At 49.3% G+C, this 20,687-nt stretch overlaps 1 long non-coding RNA gene across 1 annotated transcript; it reads right to left on the bottom strand.

Annotated features, from left to right (window-relative positions):
• Positions 1-1,889: 1,889 nt before the first annotated feature.
• On the bottom strand, positions 1,890-19,816 carry LOC137675735 (uncharacterized). Its single transcript, XR_011049981.1, has 3 exons — positions 19,517-19,816; positions 18,086-18,161; positions 1,890-2,281 (listed from the first exon to the last, which is right to left on the bottom strand). It is a non-coding gene; the product is annotated as an uncharacterized lncRNA (long non-coding RNA).
• Between the last annotated feature and the right edge of the window lie 871 nt (positions 19,817-20,687).

Below are 20,687 nucleotides of genomic sequence, written 5' to 3'. Positions count from 1 at the left end.
TCGGAGGGGGTTTCGGCCAAGTCTCCTGTTCAGCGTCTGAATCAATTAGTCCAAATCGAGTTCGTGTTTTAGGGCGCACTACCGGTTCTGATGGATCTGTATCTATTTTACTCGCTCCCCGCTCCTCGGCTTTTTTCGGAGCCGTCTGTACCCACGGCGGTAAAGGAGCTGCCACTGGTACAGCCACCGGGGCCGTGGGAGGTTTTGGTCCCGCAAATAGCGAGGTAGTAGTAGGCGCCTGCGGTCCTAAAGCCATAAAAGCTGAATGTGTGACTTCTCTCTCTGCTTTTATTCCTTTTAACGCTTCACTAACCAGCCTCCATGTAGTAGACAATTTAAAGGCTTCCTTATCACCACTTGACACCGCATCCCAGAGAGAGCCACCAATCTTCTCCCATAAAGGCACTTCAAAGACATCATTAAAGGTTGTAAAATGTCCTTTATCTTTTGCCCAAAACAGTAACTGCTTTAACGCAGCTTCGTCATATTTAATTCCTCTCTCAGAGAGTATATGTTGGAGGAGTTTCACCACTGCCACTTCTGTCTTGGTCAGGGTAGACCCCATTCCTCCCCCAGCTGCCTGGGAAGCCCTACCCAGGTTTTCCTTTGCTAGCAAGACTCAGGCTTACCGCATCCATTCCTGCCGGTGCGAAAATCCAGTGCTGGGGCAGCACTCTACAGCTGGCTTCCTCTCACCCTTTCCTTTCGTGTCGTTGTCCACTGCTTCTCCGCAGTCTCCGGCCGAAGGCCCCTGGTCCGGGGGAAAGTCCCTGTTCGGGCGCCACTTGAGTCCGTTAGATTGAGAGGGCACAGAGTAAATACACACAGACCAATATGATCGTTAAGCAGATCTCGTTTATTTTCGTATCTGAGGGTACATTTATACTATTCTATTGAGGGTACATTTATACTATTCTGTTTTTGTACACGCTCTGTGTACATGTCATTTCTATTATGATTGGTTAGTATGCTTTGTTCACATGCCTCTATATTAGTTCTGATTGGCTTATGCTAAAAAGTTATATCTTGCAGGTGCAGCATTCTTTCTTATTTTTCAACTTCCCCCATATCTTATTTTGCTCATAGCCAAGGCCCTTGTTCTGTATTATGATTGGCTAGTTCATCACCACCCCATTACCACCCCCTGGACATGCCTGGACATAGCTCGTTCAGTAGCTCGTTCCCACCATTGTCCTGTGGGAACCCCACATTGGATGAGGGAATAGAGCGCACTGTCAGCAAGTTCGCTGATGACACCAAACTGGGAGGAGTGGCTGACGCACCGGAAGGCTGTGCAGCCATTCAGAGGGACCTAGACAGGCTGGAGAGTTGGGCGGGGAGAAACTTAATGAAATATAACAAGGGCAAGTGTAGAGTCCTGCATCTGGGCAAGAACAACCCCATGTATGAGTACAAGTTGGGGACAGACCTGTTGGAGAGCAGCGTAGGGGAAAGGGACCTGGGGGTCCTAGTGGACAGCAGGATGTCCATGAGCCAGCAATGTGCCCTTGTGGCCAAGAAGGCCAATGGCATCCTGGGGTGTATTAGAAGGGGTGTGGTTAGCAGGTCAAGAGAGGTTCTCCTCCCCCTCTACTCTGCCCTGGTGAGGCCACATCTGGAATATTGTGTCCAGTTCTGGGCCCCTCAGTTCAAGAAGGACAGGGAACTGCTAGAGAGAGTCCAGCGCAGAGCCACGAAGATGATTAAGGGGGTGGAACATCTCCCTTATGAGGAGAGGCTGAGGGGGCTGGGTCTCTTTAGCTTAGAGAAGAGGAGACTGAGGGGTGACCTCATTAATGTTTATAAATATGTAAAGGGCAAGTGTCATGAGGATGGAGCCAGGCTCTTCTCAGTGACATCCCTTGACAGGACAAGGGGCAATGGGTGCAAGCTGGAACACAGGAGGTTCCACATAAATATGAGGAAAAACTTCTTTATGGTGAGGGTGACCGAACACTGGAACAGGCTGCCCAGAGAGGTTGTGGAGTCTCCTTCTCTGGAGACATTCAAAACCCGCCTAGACGCCTTCCCGTGTGATATGGTCTAGGTAATCCTGCTCCGGCAGGGGGATTGGACTAGATGATCTTTCGAGGTCCCTTCCAATCCCTAACATTCTGTGATTCTGTGATTCTGTGATTCTGTAACCTGGAGAAAACACAAAAGAAAATCCATTTGTATAGTGGAGGACAGCGAGGATGGAGGTGAGGGAGAAGGTCCTTCTCAGTCAGGCCCATCGCAGGATGAAGACTCAGACACAGAGGTAACGGTCCACTCCCTATCCCTGAAAGAGATTAGAAATGTGCAGATAGACTTTAGCTGCTGTAGAGGTTTGGTTGAGTGAGAAGGGGCACGATCCTGTGTCAGTCACTGAGTAGTCTGAGCAACCCAGGCTTTGAGCAAGGGTTAAGCCCAGAGCTAGCGACCTTGCACTCCCCTTGCACGGAGCAGAACAAAGAACCTCGTGGTGCCTGCTTCGCGGGAAGCAAAACTACATCCGGGAGGGGAGGGGGCGGTCACGGCTCTGAATATGTAAACCTATGGACCAATCACAAGTGCGATCGGGGCGCACGATTAACATATGCATAGTCTATATAACCACTGCTTGCTTTGTTAATAAACGAGAAGCTTCCATACTCACATTGAGATCGGGTAGCTTACTCCAGACCGTTCCCCAGCACCTGCGAGCGCGCCTCCCCCGGTTTTCCCCTTACTACAAGCTGCCATGAAGGTGAGCCGATTATCACCTGGTTGCTCCGGTGCTGGGATAATGGGGCCAACAGCTTGGACATGGAGGGTAGAGAGGCCAAGCAGTTGGGACCCCCGACCAAAGAAGGGGGCATTGATAAGGCACTTGGGAGAAAGGCAGCTACTCTTAGCCTCTGGAGGCGACTCCTGTCAGCTGTAAAGACCAGATATCCCTTTAAGGATGATATCGTGTGCCACCCGAGTAAATGGACCAACATGGAAAAAGGCATCAAGTACCTGAGGGAACTGGCTGTGCAGGAGATGATTTATAGTGACCCACAGACAACTGTAGACCCTGATGAAATGCCATGCGGCCGACCTATGTTGCGCAAGTTGGTGCAGACTGCCCCACCAAATTATGCCCACACGTTGTCAATATTGGTCTGGGGAGGAGAAAGACACACACTAACTGTGGGTGATGTGGCCACCCAAATGCAACAATATGAAGATAGTCTCTCCACTCCCTCACAGGGTCATGTCTCGGCTCTAGATCAAGTGACGAAGTGATATGATAATATATTTGATAGAATATTTGACAGGTTGTCCAAGGTGGAGAACATATGCTACTTGCCACCTGAATGGACCCGTGTTGCATCCATCCAGAGAAGGCACCCTCCAACAAGACCAGCCCAAGAGAGACAGAACACGCCTCAAGGTGAACTGTGGCATACCCTATGGGACTGCAGTGAGGACATGAGCAGATGGGATGGAAAACCCACTGCTGTTCTACGGGCACGTGAATTGCGAGGTAAATCAAATACACGAGGTGGTTCTTCCAAGAAGGTGACTGCTCCAGTTTCGAGTGGGCAGATCTCCAGGAAGAATAGATGGGATTCTGATCCGTCCCCACCAGGCACTAGCAAACAGGATTAGAGGGGCCCTGCCTCCAGTCAGGTGGAGGAGAGGGATAACAGAGTTTACAGGACTGTGTGGATCCGATGGCCTGGCACGTCAGAGCCACAGGAGTATAAAGCCCTGGCAGACACTGGCGCACAGTGCACCCTGATGCCATCAAATCATATGGGGACCGAATCCATTAGCATCTTTAGAGTGACAGGGGGACCTCAAGAGTTATCTGTATTGGAGGCCGAAGTGAGCCTAACTAAAAATGAATGGAAAAAGCACCCCATTGTGACTGGCCCGGATGCTCCGTGCATCCTTGGCATCGATTACCTCAGGAGAGGGTATTTTAAGGACCCGAAAGTGTATAGATGGGCCTTTGGTATAGCAGCTGTAGAGACTGAGGACATTCAACAGCTGTCTACCTTGCCTGGCCTCTCAGAGGATCCTTCTGTTGTGGGGTTGCTGAAGGTTGAAGAACAACAGGTGCCAATCACTAACACAACAGTGCACCAATGCCAGTACCGTACCAATCGAGACTCCCTGATCCCCATTCAAACACTGATTCGGCAGCTAGAAAATCAAGGAGTGATTAGCAAGATGCAGTCACCCTTTAACAGTCTGATATGGCCAGTGCAGAAGCCTAATGGAGAATGGAGATTAACTGTGGACTATCGTAGCCTAAATGAAGTTACGCCACCGCTGAGTGCTGCCATGCCAGACATGCTTGAACTTCACTATGAACTGGAGTCTAAGGCAGCCAAGTGGTACGCCACCATAGACATTGCTAATGCATTTTTCTCTATCCCCTTGGCACCGAAGTGCAGGCCACAGTTTGCTTTTACTTGGAGGGGTATCCAGTACACCTGGAATCAATTGCCCCAGGGGTGGAAACACAGCCCTACTATTTGCCATGGAGTGATCCAGACTGCACTGGAAAAGGGTGGAGCTCCTGAGCAATTGCAATATATCGATGATATCATCATATGGGGTGACACAGCAGCAGAAGTTTTTGCCAAAGAGGAAGAAATAATTCAAATTCTACTGCGAGCTGGGTTTGCCATAAAAAGAGGCAAAGTCAAGGGACCTGCAAGAGAGAGAGAGTTTTTGGGAATTAAGTGGCAAGATGGGCATTGCCAGATCCCAACAGAGGTGATCAACAAAATCACGGGTATGTCCCCACCAACTAGCAAGAAGGAAACACAAGCCTTCTTAGTCATTGTGGGCTTCTGGAGAATGCATATCCCAGACTATAGCCAGATTGTACGCCCTCTTTACCAAGTAACCCGAAAGAAGAACAATTTTCAATGGGGTCCTGAACAACGACAGGCCTTTGAGCAGATTAAACAGGAGATTGTGCACGCAGTAGCCCTTGGACCAGTCAGGACAGTAGAAGATGTTAAAAATGTGGTCCACACTGCAGCTGGGGACAATGGTCCTACCTGGAGCCTCTGGCAGAAAGCAACAGAGGAAGCTTGAGGTAGACCCCTAGGATTCTGGAGTCGAGGATACAAGGGCTCCGAGGCCAACTACACTCCAATTGAAAAAGAAATACTGGTAGCATGTGAAGGAGTTAAAGCTGCTTTCGAGGTAATTGGTACAGACGCACAGCTCCTCCTGGCACCCAGGTTACCAGTACTGGGCTGGATGTTCAAGGGTAACGTCGCTGCCACTCAACATGCAACCGATGTTACCTGGAGTACATTGAGGGATTGGACTGGGCTGCTGGCAGCCCTGACCTTGAAGGAATGGAGCTATGTCCTTGAAATGGTTAAACCTGAGAGTGAAGAGGAATTTAGCAAGAAAACAGGATGTGAGAAAAACAGGATACGGAGTGACATTCCAGCTGCCAACCATGGCCGACTGGCGCATGATGGCCAATCAGTGGTTGTGGTCGGGCGCATGAACAGCGAGTGCAACCAATCATAAAGCTAGCCAGATAGAGGGGGAAGATATAAAAAATGGAGCAAAATAAATGCAGGCGCTTTTTGCTTTTGCTTTTTGCTTTTTCTTTTTGCTTTTTCTTTTTGCTTTGCTGCCTGCTTGGAACTATCCTTCTGTCTTCTGTCTTTTTTTGACCGCCGTGACAAATATAACGACAAAAGGTGCCCCGTGTGAGGCCCAACCAGGGCATGTGAGGCACGACCGGTGCATTTAGAGGTGCTGAGAGACCGCGGACGACGAGCGGTGATGGCGGTGCCCAACGTAGCTGAGACAGGCGGAGTGAGCCTGGGGTCCGGAGCACTGTAACAGACACTGAGAGAGGTGAGCCGTTGGGGACTGATTAACATGGGTGTTAAAATTTCAGCCGAGGAAAAATCCATACTAACGATACTGATAAGCATACTCGAAAGGAGGGGAATCAAATATGAGGAGAATGCCCTGAGAACATTGCTGGTATGGTGTAAAAAGAATGATTTGCCAGCTACGGCGCAGACTGCTTTTGAAGTTAGTATGTGGCAAAGCGCTGCAACGTCTCTCTTTGAGGCTGCCTCAAGGGGGGACAAGATCGCCACTGCGTTGTTGACGCCGTGGAGATTAGTTTTAGACTCACTGGAGCAAATGAAGGCGGACAGAGAGGCAAAGGCGGCGGCTGAGGCGGCTACAGCTCCTTTCACAGTGACTTTGCCCTCCGCGCCGCCAGAGCCCCCCCTCCACCGCCCTCCGCGCCGCCAGAGCCCCCTCCCCCACCCATAGAACAGCAGCGGAACATTGATCCTTCTACCGTCCTGTTACCCGAATCTGAGACTGAGCCACCCTTAATAGACCTTTCTGAAGAGATGGAATCAGGACATAGTTGCTGCAGAGCCTGAGGGTCGGGAAAGTCAGGCGGTAGTGTGGAGGAGTTATTCATGTTGCAGCCAGTCCAGGTTACTGTGACTGGCCCGGACCCGGCCAGGTTCAGGAGAAAATTAAGAGAGCACGCACTTGCGGACGGTGATTTTGTGGCTGCGGCTGGCTGCTATGGGTGGTGGGGTATTGGCTTGCCCGGTATATCGAGGGGATGGAAGCGGCCCACCAGAATGGGAGCCATTCAATTGGGGAATGATTAAGGAGTTAAGAGCTACATGTATGCAACATGGTCTGGGCTCGCCTTATGCTCAATCGTTATTGCATAGTATTTTTACGGGAGACTTGACAGTCCACGACTGCCGTGCGATTGCTCAACTGATACTGACCCCTATGCAAATGTTGCTTTTTGAGGCAAACTGGAGGCGATTGGCTAACGAACAGGCATTGGTGAATTTGGAATATCCACAAGATGATCCCCGTTTTGGGGCCGGGATACCACAGTTGATGGGAGATCCTCCGATTAATGCTCCTCAATTGCAAGCTCGCTTGCGTCCTTTAATCCTGCAACACGGAAAAGATCTGGCCTTCCAGGCCCTGTTGCAGGTCCCAGATAACGGTGCTCCTCAACAATCTTGGACCACAATAAAACAAGGTCCAGGTGAGGGATACGTGTCCTTTTTAGATAGGTTGAGAGATGCCTTAGAAAAACAAATACAAAACGGGGCTGCTAAAGAAGCGTTGTTGTTACAGTTAGCGAAGGACAACGCAAACGAGGATTGCAGGAAAGTTATTGCAGGGATGGCAAATCGCAACCCCACCTTAACCAAGCTAATGGATGCTTGCGGGAAAGTAGGAACCACCACGTTTCAGATGGAGCATTTAGCAAAAACATTTGCGGCAGCAGTTAAGGTAGCTTATTGTTGTTATACATGCGGGCAAGAAGGTCACTTTAAGAAAAACTGCCCTAAGAAGTCGAAGCTGAGTGGGAGAGGTAACTCTGTTTTGATGTGTGATCACTGTGGGAAGCTGGGGCATTTTGCAAAGCAGTGCAGGTCTAAGTATAATGCTCAAGGTCAGCTGATAACAACCAGCGGCAGAGTGCAGGGAAACTGGAGAAAGAACATGGGGGGGAACCGCGTGCTGACACAAATGAATCTTCCCAACCAGTTCCAGGCTTATGCAGTCAACTCGCAGCCCGAACCGCAGGGAGTGCCGGACTGGATGTTACCACAGCAACCGCAATCACAATAGAGAATAGCAGAGTGCATAAGGTTCCATTGAATGCCGTGGGACCCATTGGAAACGGGTTAAGTGCACTATTACTTGGACGTTCTAGTGTAACCTTGCAAGGTCTATTTGTTTTACCAGGAGTTATTGATGCAGACTATATGGGTCAAATTTGTGCGATGGTATGGACTCCTACCCCCCCGTGTCAATTTCCAAAGGTAGCCGGATCGCGCGCAGTTGATTCCTTTCCGAGCACAAGTCACTTGTAAACAGGATAATATCAGAGAGGAGGGGGGGTTCAGTTCGACGGGAATGCTGCAGATCTTTTGGGCTCAGAGCATACAGAATACCCACCCAACTTTAACTTGTATACTCACCTTCGCCAAAGGAACCCCCTCGACAATACAGGTGACCGGGATGATTGATACGGGAGCAGATGTGACTATCATATCTGCACGTATATGGCCTCGATCCTGGCCCACCTGCTCGGCTGGCTCCATGCTGGCGGGAGTAGGTGGTGCAACACAGAGTGTCCAGAGCCGATTTATGGTGCAAGTTCGGAGCCCTGAGGGTCAGACGGTGACAATGCGAACCTACGTGATTGATGTCCCCTTGAACTTGTGGGGACGGGATGTTCTGGGACAATGGGGAGTGGTCATTGGTACACAAAAGGATTTTTAATAGGGGCCACTGTTGTGGAGGGTGCACAGAGACCAACTCTGCCTCTAACTTGGCTAACAAACAAACACCCCCGTTTGGGTGGAGCAGTGGCCCCTTCCTGAAGAAAAGTGTGTAGCCCTCCAACAATTAGTGGAAGAACAAGTAGCACAAGGTCACTTAGAACCTTCCCATAGCCCCTGGAACACCCCTGTGTTTGTGATTAAGAAAAAGTCAGGTAAATGGTGACTACTGCAGGATCTGCGGAAAGTAAATGACGTGATGGAGGGGATGGGAGCCTTACAACCAGGCATGCCCTTTCCGACTATGATCCCACGAAACTGGGACATTTTGGTTATTGATCTGAAGGATTGTTTTTTCACCATCCCTTTACATGAAACTGACAAATGCAAATTTGCTTTTTCAATACCTAGTAGGAACAACATGGCGCCTTGTCAACGATATCAGTGGACGGTATTACTGCAAGGCATGAAAAACAGTCCCACAATATGTCAATGGTATGTAGCAAAGGCGTTGACACCAGTACGGGAGCAATTTCCACAGGTACACTGTTATCATTACATGGACGATATTCTTGTGTCAGCTGCAGATAAAGCAGAACTTCAACAAGTATATCCAGCTCTGCGGCAATCATTGGCCACTTTCGGGCTGTGTATAGCACCGGAAAAGGTTCAGCAGCAGGCCCCATGGAAGTACTTGGGAGTTAAGGTCTTGGATCAGACAATTGAGCCACAATCCATCCAATTCCGAGTAAACGTAAAAACCCTGAATGATGTGCAGAAATTATTGGGGATCATCAGTTGGGTAAGGCTGTACTTGGGCCTCCCGACTGCTCAATTGAAGCCGCTCTTTGACCTGTTGAAAGGAGACACTGATTTGATGTCTCCCCGGTCATTGAGAGTGGAAGCCACCTTGGCTTTAGAGGAAGTGGCCAATGGTATGCGGCAGAAAAAGGTACATCGTGTGGATTTAGAGACGCCAGTAAGTTTATATGTAGCCATTGCCAACTATCATCCCATGGGATTACTGGGCCAGTGGAATGAGCGCTGGCAGGATCCGCTACACGTTCTAGAGTGGCTGTTTTTATCCGTTCAACCACAAAAAAGCAGTGAGCACTCAGATTGAGCTGATATCGAAAACAATCACGAAAGGACGCACATGATGTGTTCAACTGCTAGAGAGAGTCCAGCGCAGAGCCACGAAGATGATTAAGGGAGTGGAACATCTCCGTTATGAGGAGAGGCTGAGGGAGCTGGGTCTCTTTAGCTTAGAGAAGAGGAGACTGAGGGGTGACCTCATTAATGTTTATAAATATGTAAAGGGCAAGTGTCATGAGGATGGAGCCAGGCTCTTCTCAGTGACATCCCTTGACAGGACAAGGGGCAATGGGTGCAAGCTGGAACACAGGAGGTTCCACATAAATATGAGGAAAAACTTCTTTACGGTGAGGGTGACCGAACACTGGAACAGGCTGCCCAGAGAGGTTGTGGAGTCTCCTTCTCTGGAGACATTCAAAACCCGCCTGGACACCTTCCTGTGTGATATGATCTAGGTAATCCTGCTCCGGCAGGGGGATTGGACTAGATGATCTTTCGAGGTCCCTTCCAATCCCTAACATTCTGTGATTCTGTGATTCTGTGAACTCACGGGCTGAGACCCCGGTCGACTGATAATTTCCATTGAACACGATTATGTAAGCTGGTGTACGGCAAACAGTTTACCATTTCAGTTGGCCCTGGAAGGATTTGAAGGGCAGGTATCTTATCATCTTCCCAGTCACAAATTATTACAAGCTCATTCAGAGTTACAAGTGATTCAAAAGCCGCTGGCAGCAGATAGCCCAGTACAAGGCCCCACGGTCTTTACTGACGGCTCTGGAAAATCGGGAAAAGCAGTAGTTACCTGGTATGACGGAAGGCAATGGCAGGAATTGGTGCATTTAGTACAGGGATCACCTCAATTGGTTGAACTTAGTGCTGCCATTGTTGCTTTTAAAACATTTTCGCATTGTGCTGTAAACACTGTTACGGACTCTGCTTATGTAGCAGACGTTGTGCAGCATGTTGATCGTGTGCTACTCAAAGAGGTAAAGTCAGAACAATTATTTTTGTTGCTAAAAATGCTATGGACTGTAGTGCTCCGACGTATGCATAGGTATTATATCTTGCATATTCGCAGCCACACCGGTCTGCCAGGATTCATATGTGAAGGGAACACGCGTGCCGATGCCCTCGCAGCCCCTGCTTGGACCCCTCCAGTGCCAGACCTAGTTCGTCAAGCATTTCTGTCTCACCGTTTTTTTCACCAAGGGGCTCGGGCGTTAGTCCGTCAATTCAAGATCTCTTTTGCAGACGTTAAATCTATCACTGCCGCTTGTCCGGAGTGTTAATGCCTAGGACCCGGACTGGTGTTTTCACGTGGGGTTAACCCGCGCAGCTGCCAAGCCTTGGACCTGTGGCAAACGGACGTAACACATATTCCCTCTTTTGGTCACCTACAATATGTTCACGTCTCTGTGGATACTTTTTCTAAGGTCGTGTGGGCATCAGCCCATGCCAGCAAGAAAGCAATCGACGCCATCTCACATCTTCGGCAAGCCTGGGCTGCCCTTGGGATTCCGAAACGTATTAAGACGGACAACGGGCTGGTGTATGTATCTTCACGCATGGCCCGATTTCTCGCCTCCTGGGGGGTGGAACATGTTACTGGCATTCCTCATTCCCCGACCGGCCAGGCCATTGTGGAACGAGTGCACCACACTCTGAAGCAACTTCTTGAAAAACAAAAAGGGGGAATGAGCTCTGAGACCCCGCATGCTCGCCTATGGAAGGCTGTGTACACATTGAATCATTTAACTCTGCCAGCCAGGAAAGAGTGTCCTGTAATTATCTCTCATTTTTTGTCTTTGCAGGGAGGCGATCCTCTTGTCAGGGCAAAGGTTTTAGCACAAGATCTGCAAACGGGAAGGTGGACAGGCCCGTGGGATTTAATTACCTGGGGACGTGGGTATGCTTGTGTCTCCACAGATGCAGGGCCACGGTGGTTTCCCACCAGGTGTGTTAAGCCTGCTTTGGATCCTGGAGCTGACAAGAGGACACCAGCCGATAGTCCTTCTGCTGACACCTTGGGAGGGGAGTCACAACGTTTGGGTGACTCTGATGCGGAGCCTGAACCAGACGCAGTTTTGTGCCTCCTTAGCTCAGCCTGAACAACCCTTTCATACATGTCTAGTGGGGGTTCCCTTAAACGGATCTGAAAGCAAGGAGATAGTGGCAGGGTTGAGTAAGCTGAAACAGAACCTCTGTAGAAATACAACGGAGTGTGACCAAACTTGGGATTCCTGGGACGATAACTTGCCTGTCAGTCCCTTAGAGCCCCCGGAACTCGACATCCTATTCTCTCCCTGGGTGTCGCTGCTGCCCAGGGGTTGACGCAACTGCGAAATTTAGCTTGCTAGGTTGCAAAAAGAGCTAACCAAACTTCTAGAGTTTTAGAAGCATTAGCTAATGATGTAGATGATGATAGTATTTGACATGCTACCTTGCAAAATAGAGCTGCTATAGACTTTTTATTATTAGCGCATCGTCATGGATCATGGGTTCTTAAATGACTTGCTGGGTCACCTAGGACTTGGGGGATGTCTGACAGGATTGATAAAGATGGGACTTATGGGATTGTTTGTAGTTTGTATCGTCATGCTCGTGTTACCGTGTTTGTTTTCTTGTTTGCAAAGGGCCCTGCAACAGATGATAAACACGGCCTTTTTGGTTGAAAAACAAAAAGGGGGAATGGAGGGATTGGACTGGGCTGCTGGCGGCCCTGACCTTGAAGGAATGGAGCTATGTCCTTGAAACGGTTAAACCTGAGAGTGAAGAGGAATTTAGCAAGAAAACAGAATGTGAGAAAAACAGGATACGGAGTGACATTCCAGCTGCCAACCATGGACTCGTGGCTGGCGTGTGACGGCCAATCAGTTTTTTGCTTTTGCATTGCTGCCTGCTTGGAACTATCCTTCTGTCTTCTATCTTTTTTTGGCCGCCGTGACAAATATAACGACAGTATATGGGTTGCATTAATCACACAGAGGGCTCGAATAGGAAATGCCAATCGCCCAGGAATCTTAGAAGTGATCATGGACTGGCCAGAAGGCAAAGACTTCGGAATGCCACCAGAAGAGGAGGTGACACATGCCAAGGAAGCCCTACCATATAACCATCTACCAGAGGATGAGAAGCAGTATGCCCTGTTCACCGATGGATCCTGCCGTCTTGTAGGAAAGCATCAGAAGTAGAAAGCTGCAGTATGGAGTCCTACAAGACAAGTCTCAGAAGCCACAGAAGAAGAAGGTAAATCAATCACAGTTTGCCAAGTTAAAGGCCATCCAGCTGGCTTTGGACATTGCTGAGTGGGAAAAGTGGCCAAGGCTGTATCTCTATACTGACTCATGGATGGTGGCAAATGCCTTGTGGGGGTGGCTAAAGCAGTGAAAGCGGAGCAGCTGGCAGCGCAGAGGTAAACCTATTTGGGCTCCTGAATTGTGGCAAGATATTGCTGCTTGGCTAGAGAAACTAGTCGTGAAGGTACGTCATGTAGATGCTCACGTACCTAAAAGTCGGGTAACTGAGGTACATCGAAACAACCAACAAGCGGATCAGGCTGCTAAGGTGTTCCACATAGGCTTGGATTGGAAACATAAAGGTGAACTATTTCTAGCTCGATGGACTTAACCATGGACGCTATTGCACAGGTTGTCCACAACTGTGGAACAAACGCTGCAATTAAGCAAGCGAAACGGTTAAAACCGTTCTGGTATGGGGGGCGGTGGTTGAAATACAAATACAGGGAGGCCTGGCAAACTGACTATATCACACTCCCTCAAACCCACCAAGGCAAACACTATGTGCTTATCATGGTGGAAGCAACCACCGGATGGCTGGAAACATACTCTGTGCCCCATGCCACTGCCAGGAACACTATCCTGGGCCTCAAAAAGAAAATATTGTGGCGACACGGCACTCCAGAGAGAATTGAGTCAGACAATGGGACTCATTTCAAAAACAATTTTATAGACAGCTGGGCCAGAGAACGTGGTATCAAGTGGGTATACCATGTCCCCTATCATGCACCAGCTGCTGGTAAAATTGAAAGGTACAGTGGGCTGTTAAAACCTACCCTAAAAGCAATGGGGGGTGGAAGTTTTAAAAACTGGGATAAACATCTAGCACAAGCTACCTGGCTAGTTAATACCAGGGGGTCTATCAGTCGAGCTGGCCCTGCTCAGTCAGGACTTCTGCATATGGTAGATGGGGATAAAGTCCCTGTGGTGCATGAAAGGAATTTGTTGGGAAAAACTGTCTGGGTTTTTCCTGCTTTGGGCAAAGGCAAACCTATTCGTGGGATTGTTTTCACCCAAGGGCCTGGATGTACTTGGTGGGTGATGCTGGAGGATGGTGAAGGCCAATGTGTGCCTCAAGGGGACCTAACTCTGGGTTAGAACGCTCATGTTAATGACTGCATAACACTAACAGCGTTCAAGAAGTATCTTTCAGGTTAACACAGTGGTGATGAGACCAGAGCTAGCTTCATGTGGCATCCAGAAACATCCTCAAGGTTGACACCTTTCACCCACAACCCATGGGAACGAACCATGATAAACCTCATACCATCTCCCCTGCCCTGAGAGACTGCTGTGTCAGATGGAAACCCACAATCACAGACTACTGATATCTGTATCAGATTCTGGAAATAGAAAGAACAGTGGTGAACTGAGTATAATGTGAATGACATGGAATAAGGGGTGGAATGTCCTGGTTTGGACTAGGACGGACTTTTCTGTTAAGTTTCCTTTAAGTGACTTGACTTCCTGAAGTGGACTACATGGCCTGTTGCCATGGGAACTAGGGTCCCTGTTGGGTCTCTTTGTCCCACAGAGGAAGGGGCTGTAGAGTGCCGCACCTGTGGGGAGGGGCAAACAGGACAGGTGACCCAAACTGACCACGGGGGTATTCCATCCCACCCACATCATCCTCAGTATAAAGCTGAGAGACCACAAGGGTCGTGCTCTCTTCCCCTATGGCCGACATCCTGGGAGGACCCTGCCCGCGCTCCTGAACCTGGTTCCCCCTTGCTGCTGCATGTGCTTCAGGACTGCCCAGCACCTGCCCTACAGCATCAGCGGTGACATGGTCGTCATCGGGGGGAGCTCTGTAGTGGTTTTGTATATAGTTCATTATTTATTATACTCTTTCTTTTCCTTGTTACTGTTCATTAAAACTATTTTAACTTTTAAACCTGTAAGTCTCTCTCCCTCTTCTCTTTTCCTTTCTCTCCTGGGGAAGGAGAAGGTTAACAGAGAGCATCTGCCATCCATTTAACTGCCTGCCCAGCCTTAAATGGCGACACACCCAGAATCAAATCTCCTTGGGGTACACATTTAACTTGTCATCCTCCTGCATCATCCACCACATGCACCCAAGTCCTTGAGCAAAAGCAATTCCACACATGGGTTTGCCTTTGCTCGAGGCAGGAGTAATCCAAACTGTCTTCCCCAACATATTCCTTGCATGAACCACAGGGACTTTATCCCCCTCTACAGTGCGCAGGAGTTTGGATTAAGCAGGACCAGCCCGGTTGATAGATCCCCTGGTATTAACTAACCAGGTGGTCTTTGCTAAGTGTTCATCCCAATTTTTGAAAGTCCCCTCACCCATTGCTTTCAGGGTAGTCTTCAACAGTCCATTTCATAATTCCATTTTCCCAGCGACTGGTGCATGGTAGGGGATGTGATATATCCCTTCAACACCATACTCTTTAGCCCAGGTGTCTATGAGGCTATTTTGGAAATGAGTCCCCTTGTCTGACTCAATTCTTTCCAGAGTGCCATGTCACCACAAAATCTGCTTTTCAAGGCCCATAATAGTGTTACGGGCAGTGGCATGAGGCACAGGGTATGTTTCCAACCAGCCAGTACTTGCTTCCACCATTGTGAGCACATAGCGCTTGCCTTGGCGAGTTCGTGGAAGTGAGATGTAATCAATCTGCCAGGCCTCTCCATACTTATATTTCAGCCATCATCCTCCATACCACAGGAGTTTCAGCCATTTGGCTTGTTTAATTGCAGCACATGTTTCACATTCATGGATGACCTGTGCAATGGTGTCCATGGTCAAATCCACCCCTCGGTCAAAGGCCCATCTATATGTGGCATCTCTGCCTTGATGTCCTGATTTTCACCTTTATGCTGCCAGTCCAGGTCTACTTGGGACACTTGAATCTTAGCAGCCTAATCCACCTGCTGGTTGTTTTGATGTCCCTCAGTGGCTCTGCTCTTGGGTACATGAGCATCTACGTGAGACACCTTCGCAACCAGCTTCTCTCATTGGGCAGCAATATCCTGCCACAATTTCCCTGCTCCAGATGGGTTTGCCCCTGCGCTGCCAGTTGTTTTTCTTCCAGTGCTTCAGCCATCCCCACAGGGCATTTACTACCATCCATGAGTCAGTATACAGGTAGAGTACTGGCCATTTCTCTTGCTCAGCAATATCTAGAGCCAGCTGGATGTCTTTTACTTCTGCATACTGACTCGACTCACCTTCTCCTGCCACTCGTCACATAGGACTTCATACAGCAGCTTTCCACCTTTGCTGTTTGCCTACAATGCGGCAAGATCCATCGGTGAACAAGGCATGATGCTTCTCATTTTTCTGACAGTTTATTATATGGTGGGGCCTCTTCAGTGTGCATTCACCTCCTGCTCTGGTGACCTTCCAAAATCTTTGCCTTCCAGCCAGTCCATGATCACTTTCAGAATTCCTGGGTGATTGAGGTTCCCTATTTGGGCCCACTGAGTAATCAATGAAACCCACTTACTCCATGTAGCATCAGTTGCATGATGTGTAGAAGGGGTCTGTCCTTTAAACATCCAGTTTAACACTGGCAATCTGGGTGCCAGGAGGAGCTGTGCCTCAGTACCAATTACTTCTGAGGCAGCTCCAATTCCTTCATAGGCTGCCAGTATCTCTTTTTCAGTTGGAGTATAACACCTCTCTCAATGGTTGTCCACTTGCCTGGGTGGTATATGACATCATCCCTAAAGGGATACCTTTTCCTTATGCTTTGCAGGAGTCACCGCCAGAGAGTGAGGGGCTGTGCATCTGTCATGACCCCTATCAATACCCACTTCTCTAGCCATTGGTCCCAGCTGCTTGGCTTCACTACCATCTAACTCTAGACCATCAGCTCCATTATCCCAGCAGCAGAGCAACCAAGTAACAAGTTGCTCGCCTTCATGACAGCCGTAATCTTTACATATATCTCGCAGCTCACTGAGGGATAGGGATCGAGTGGTTACCTCTGGCTCGTCCTCCTGCGATGTCCCTGGTAGGCCATCACAACCTGCTCTTTTTGTGGTTTTCGTCTTCTATACAGGGGCGACTGGTATCAGCACAGGTTGAATGCCTAGGTTAGCTCCACCACCCATCACTGGGGGCTGATGAGCTGCAGCCCTTGTTGCCAAAGTCTGGGTAATCACAGCAAGTGCTTCCTGGAGTTGGGTAATCACAGTACCCAGTGCAGAGACCTGAATAGCCTCTGGGGTAGCCAGGACTTCTGCTGTAGGGACTGGCAGGGTCTGAGTATCTGCAATTCCAGTCATGGGTGCTGGGGCAGCTGTGGTGTCTGGTGCAGTGGTTGCAGCAGCTGTGCTGTATCCACCCTTATACCCATGTTTAAGCAAGAGCAAGACATGAAAGACATTCAAAAGACCTGACAATATGAGCATGGTGGTTGAAACATCCCAAGTGTATTCAAAATTTTCAAAAGCCATTGAAATCAGCCTCAAGGGAAAAGGAAAGTAGATGTCACCCACTCCCATTCCATAGAAATCAGAAATGGACACAGTTTCAAAACAATTTATAATACCATAAACCAGTGCCAAACAACATAGCAGAGTGATACCTCTCAGTTCATGCACAGAAGCAATAAACCACACAAAACCAGTAACAAACAGCAGCAAAGCCAGACATTTGATTAGCCACCCCAAAAGCAACTGCAAAACCCAGCCCCAGAGAATTCCACCCAGTGACTCTGCTACTGACACCAACATGATGAATGCTTGTAACAAAAACAGTCAAATCTGTGAAAACTTCAACCCTCCGAGACTATTAGAGCAAAAGTCTATGGTTCTCTCAGGTGACCTATTTACTCTGGGTGCCAAATAAACTGTCTTCATTTAACCCACACTCAGGGATAAACAATAACAGTTTTCCTCTCACCCAATGTCCCTTCCCCAAATGAGGAAGGGGATTGGGAAAAGGAGGGAAACTCATGGGTTAAACAGATTTAATAAAGAAACCAATATCAATGATAATACAGAAAACGAGAAGGGAACCCCATCTCTCCCCAGCAAGTTTTCCCTTTTATAGAGAAATTACATAAATTATATAGAATACACCTGTGGGCCAGCCTGGGTCAGCTGTCCTGAATTTAACTGCTAAGGGCCTTGATCACCATGGCTGGCCACAAACTGAAACCAAATCCCAATGAAACCAGATTCTATAAATTTTATCCCCAGGAAACCAGGACAACCATATAGATGGGCTCGTGATCAAGGGGTGGACTTAACCATGGATGCTATTGCACAGGTTATCCACAACTGTGAAACAAACGCCGCAATCAAGCATTTTAAACTGTTAAAACCTTTGTGGTATGGGGGGCGGTGGTTGAAATATAGATATGGGGAAGCCTAGCAGATTGACTATATCACACTCCCTCAAACCCACCAGGGTAAACGCTATGTGCTTACCATGATGGAGGCAACCACCGGATGGCTGGAAACATACTCTGTGCCTCACGCCGCTGCCCGGAACACTATTCTGGGCCTTGAAAAGAAAATCTTGTGGTGACACAGCACATCATAAAGAATTGAGTCAGACAATAGGACTCATTTCAAAAACAGTCTCATAGACAACTGGGACAGAGAACATGGTATCAAGTGGGTGTATCATATCCTCTATCATGCACCAGCTGCTGGTAAAATTGAATGGTACAATGGGTTATTAAAAACTACCCTGAAAGCAATGGGGGGTGGAAGCTTTAAAAATTAGGATAAGCAGTTAGCACCAGCCACCTGGTTAGTTAACACCAGGGGATCTATCAGTCGAGCTGGCCCCCCTTAGTCAGGAGTTTTACATACAGTAGATGGGGATAAAGTCCCCGTGGTGCATGAAAGAAATTTGTTGGGAAAAACTGTCTGGGTTTTTCCTGCTTCGGACAAAGGCAAACCCATTCTTGGGGTGGTTTTTGCCCAAGGACCTGGATGTATTTGGTGGGTGATGCTGGAGGATGGTGAAGACCAATGTGTGCCTCAAGGGGATCTAACTCTGGGTTAGAATACTCAATTTTGAACTGTATGATGTTAATCACTGCATAATACTAACACTGTTCAAGAAGTATCTTCCAGGTTAACGCAGTGGTGATGAGATTGGAGCTAGCTTCCTCAAGTGGCGTCTAGTAACCTCTTCGAGGTTGACATCTTTAACCTGCAACCCATGGGCACGTGTAGGTAGATTAGGGTACGGCGACCGGAAAATCTCGCGTTGTAACGGAAAGGTAGGTGTGGCGAAAGGAGCAAGAAGTGCAAGTATCACGCGAGTTCGTACGGGACAAGATGACTATATAAGGCTGTTGCGCAGTTAAATAAACGCCATTTGTTGCATCCTCACATTGGTGTCAGTGCTCAATGGCCCTGGGGTGCGGATAGCCTCAGGCCAGCCAGCAACCGAACGGAGCTTGCCGCAGACAAGCGGCAACAAATGGTGATCCCGACGTGATTGCTGGACTGGCAGACCGCAGGCGGTCGGAGTGGGTTCGCGAGCCATGGAAACCTTGATAAAGGTGATTTCGTTACTGGGCGAGGAGTTTAAGATTTCTGTGAAATCGAAAGACGTAGTCCAGTGTGTGGATCGCCTCATTAAAGAAGGGGCGGTGGCAGGACCGGCTGATTGTTTACAGCCGAATACCTGGGAGCGGTGCTCTATGAAACTCGCTGAGCGAGCTATGGCAGCGGGTTCTGCCAAAGAATTAAAAACATGGGGAGTTATCTTGCGGCTGCTACGGGCTGCGCGGGAGGACCGGGCGGCATGGAATGCGGCTCGGGCGTGCTTATATGGGGAACCAGGGCTGGATACACGTTCGCGGGACGTGAGTGATCGCGACACGCAAACGGAGCCCTTACCTCCGGAGAAGGAGGGGGAGGAATCCGGGCCAGGGGGTGCGCGCGGGGAGGGAGATCAGCGTCCCGAGCCCTCGGCTCCAATGTATGCCTGGGGTGAGATGAATGCTCAGCCGCTGGCTCCCCCGGAGGACGGGGTACAGGCGTGGCCGGTGAATAAGCCGACGCCGTTGTATCCCTGGGGTGAGATGCATGATCGGGACCCCGCGGTTCAGCCCCCTCAGTATACTCCACCAGCGGGTAACCCCCCCCGCGGAACCAGTGGTAGTGACCGACCCATTAGACTGGCTCCCCGGGACATACATAAAGATGGCGCCGGAGGAAGCGGGGGAGGGTCGGTCGCGAGCCTCAGGGGCGCGGCCTAAGACTTGCCCCAACCCACCTTCTGACCATAAAAGGCAACAGAACTTAGAAGCCCTGCCCCTCCCGGAACAAAGGGGGGGGGCAGGAGGTGGAGGAGCTCACCACCCGCTTGCAACAAGCGTGGAGCCCCGCCTCGGTACAGCGGACGCGCGAGGGGGGGGGGAACCGACGCAACCGCACCTGGAGGTAGTCGACCAACTCGTGGAGGCGTTAGAGGAAATAAAGAGGGAGGTTTTGCACCAAAAACAGGTGTTGCAGCGAGTAGAGAAAGCAGGGGACAGAAAAGAGACCGGGGAGGCTCCAAAGATCCCATTGACTAATTGGAGGATCATTGCAGAAAACTGTGCTTTGGAAGGGATCCAGCTACAACGCATGCCTACTGTTTTTCCCGTCCGCGTGCAGGCAGGGGGTGTTGCAGAATGGGTCCCCTTGGAACCCAAGATAGTGCAGTCGCTGTTGCAAGCCATAAAAGATCATGGGCTGAAACATCCCTCCACACGGATACTGTTAGATAGCGTACATGCTCAGGGCCTGTTGCCCACAGATATACGACAGCTAGCACAATCTGTACTGACCCCAAGCTCATGGGTAATCTGGAAGGAGGCTTGGCAGACAAGGTGTTACCGATTAGCTGCCGCTGCAGCCGCCAGTGAAGACCATCCACTTGCAGGAACCACTTATGACAGGCTTGTGGGGAAAGCTGCGAACATGTTAACACCACAACAGCAGGCAGGAGGCTTGCCGACTAGAGAAATAACTGCTACAACAGAGGCCTCAAGAATTGCTTACGAGGAAGTGGCTAGGATGGTGA

The sequence above is a fragment of the Nyctibius grandis genome, chromosome W (genome assembly GCF_013368605.1).
Source record: "Nyctibius grandis isolate bNycGra1 chromosome W, bNycGra1.pri, whole genome shotgun sequence".
Classification (NCBI taxonomy): domain Eukaryota; kingdom Metazoa; phylum Chordata; class Aves; order Nyctibiiformes; family Nyctibiidae; genus Nyctibius; species Nyctibius grandis.
This window is presented reverse-complemented; position numbering and strand designations above follow the sequence as displayed.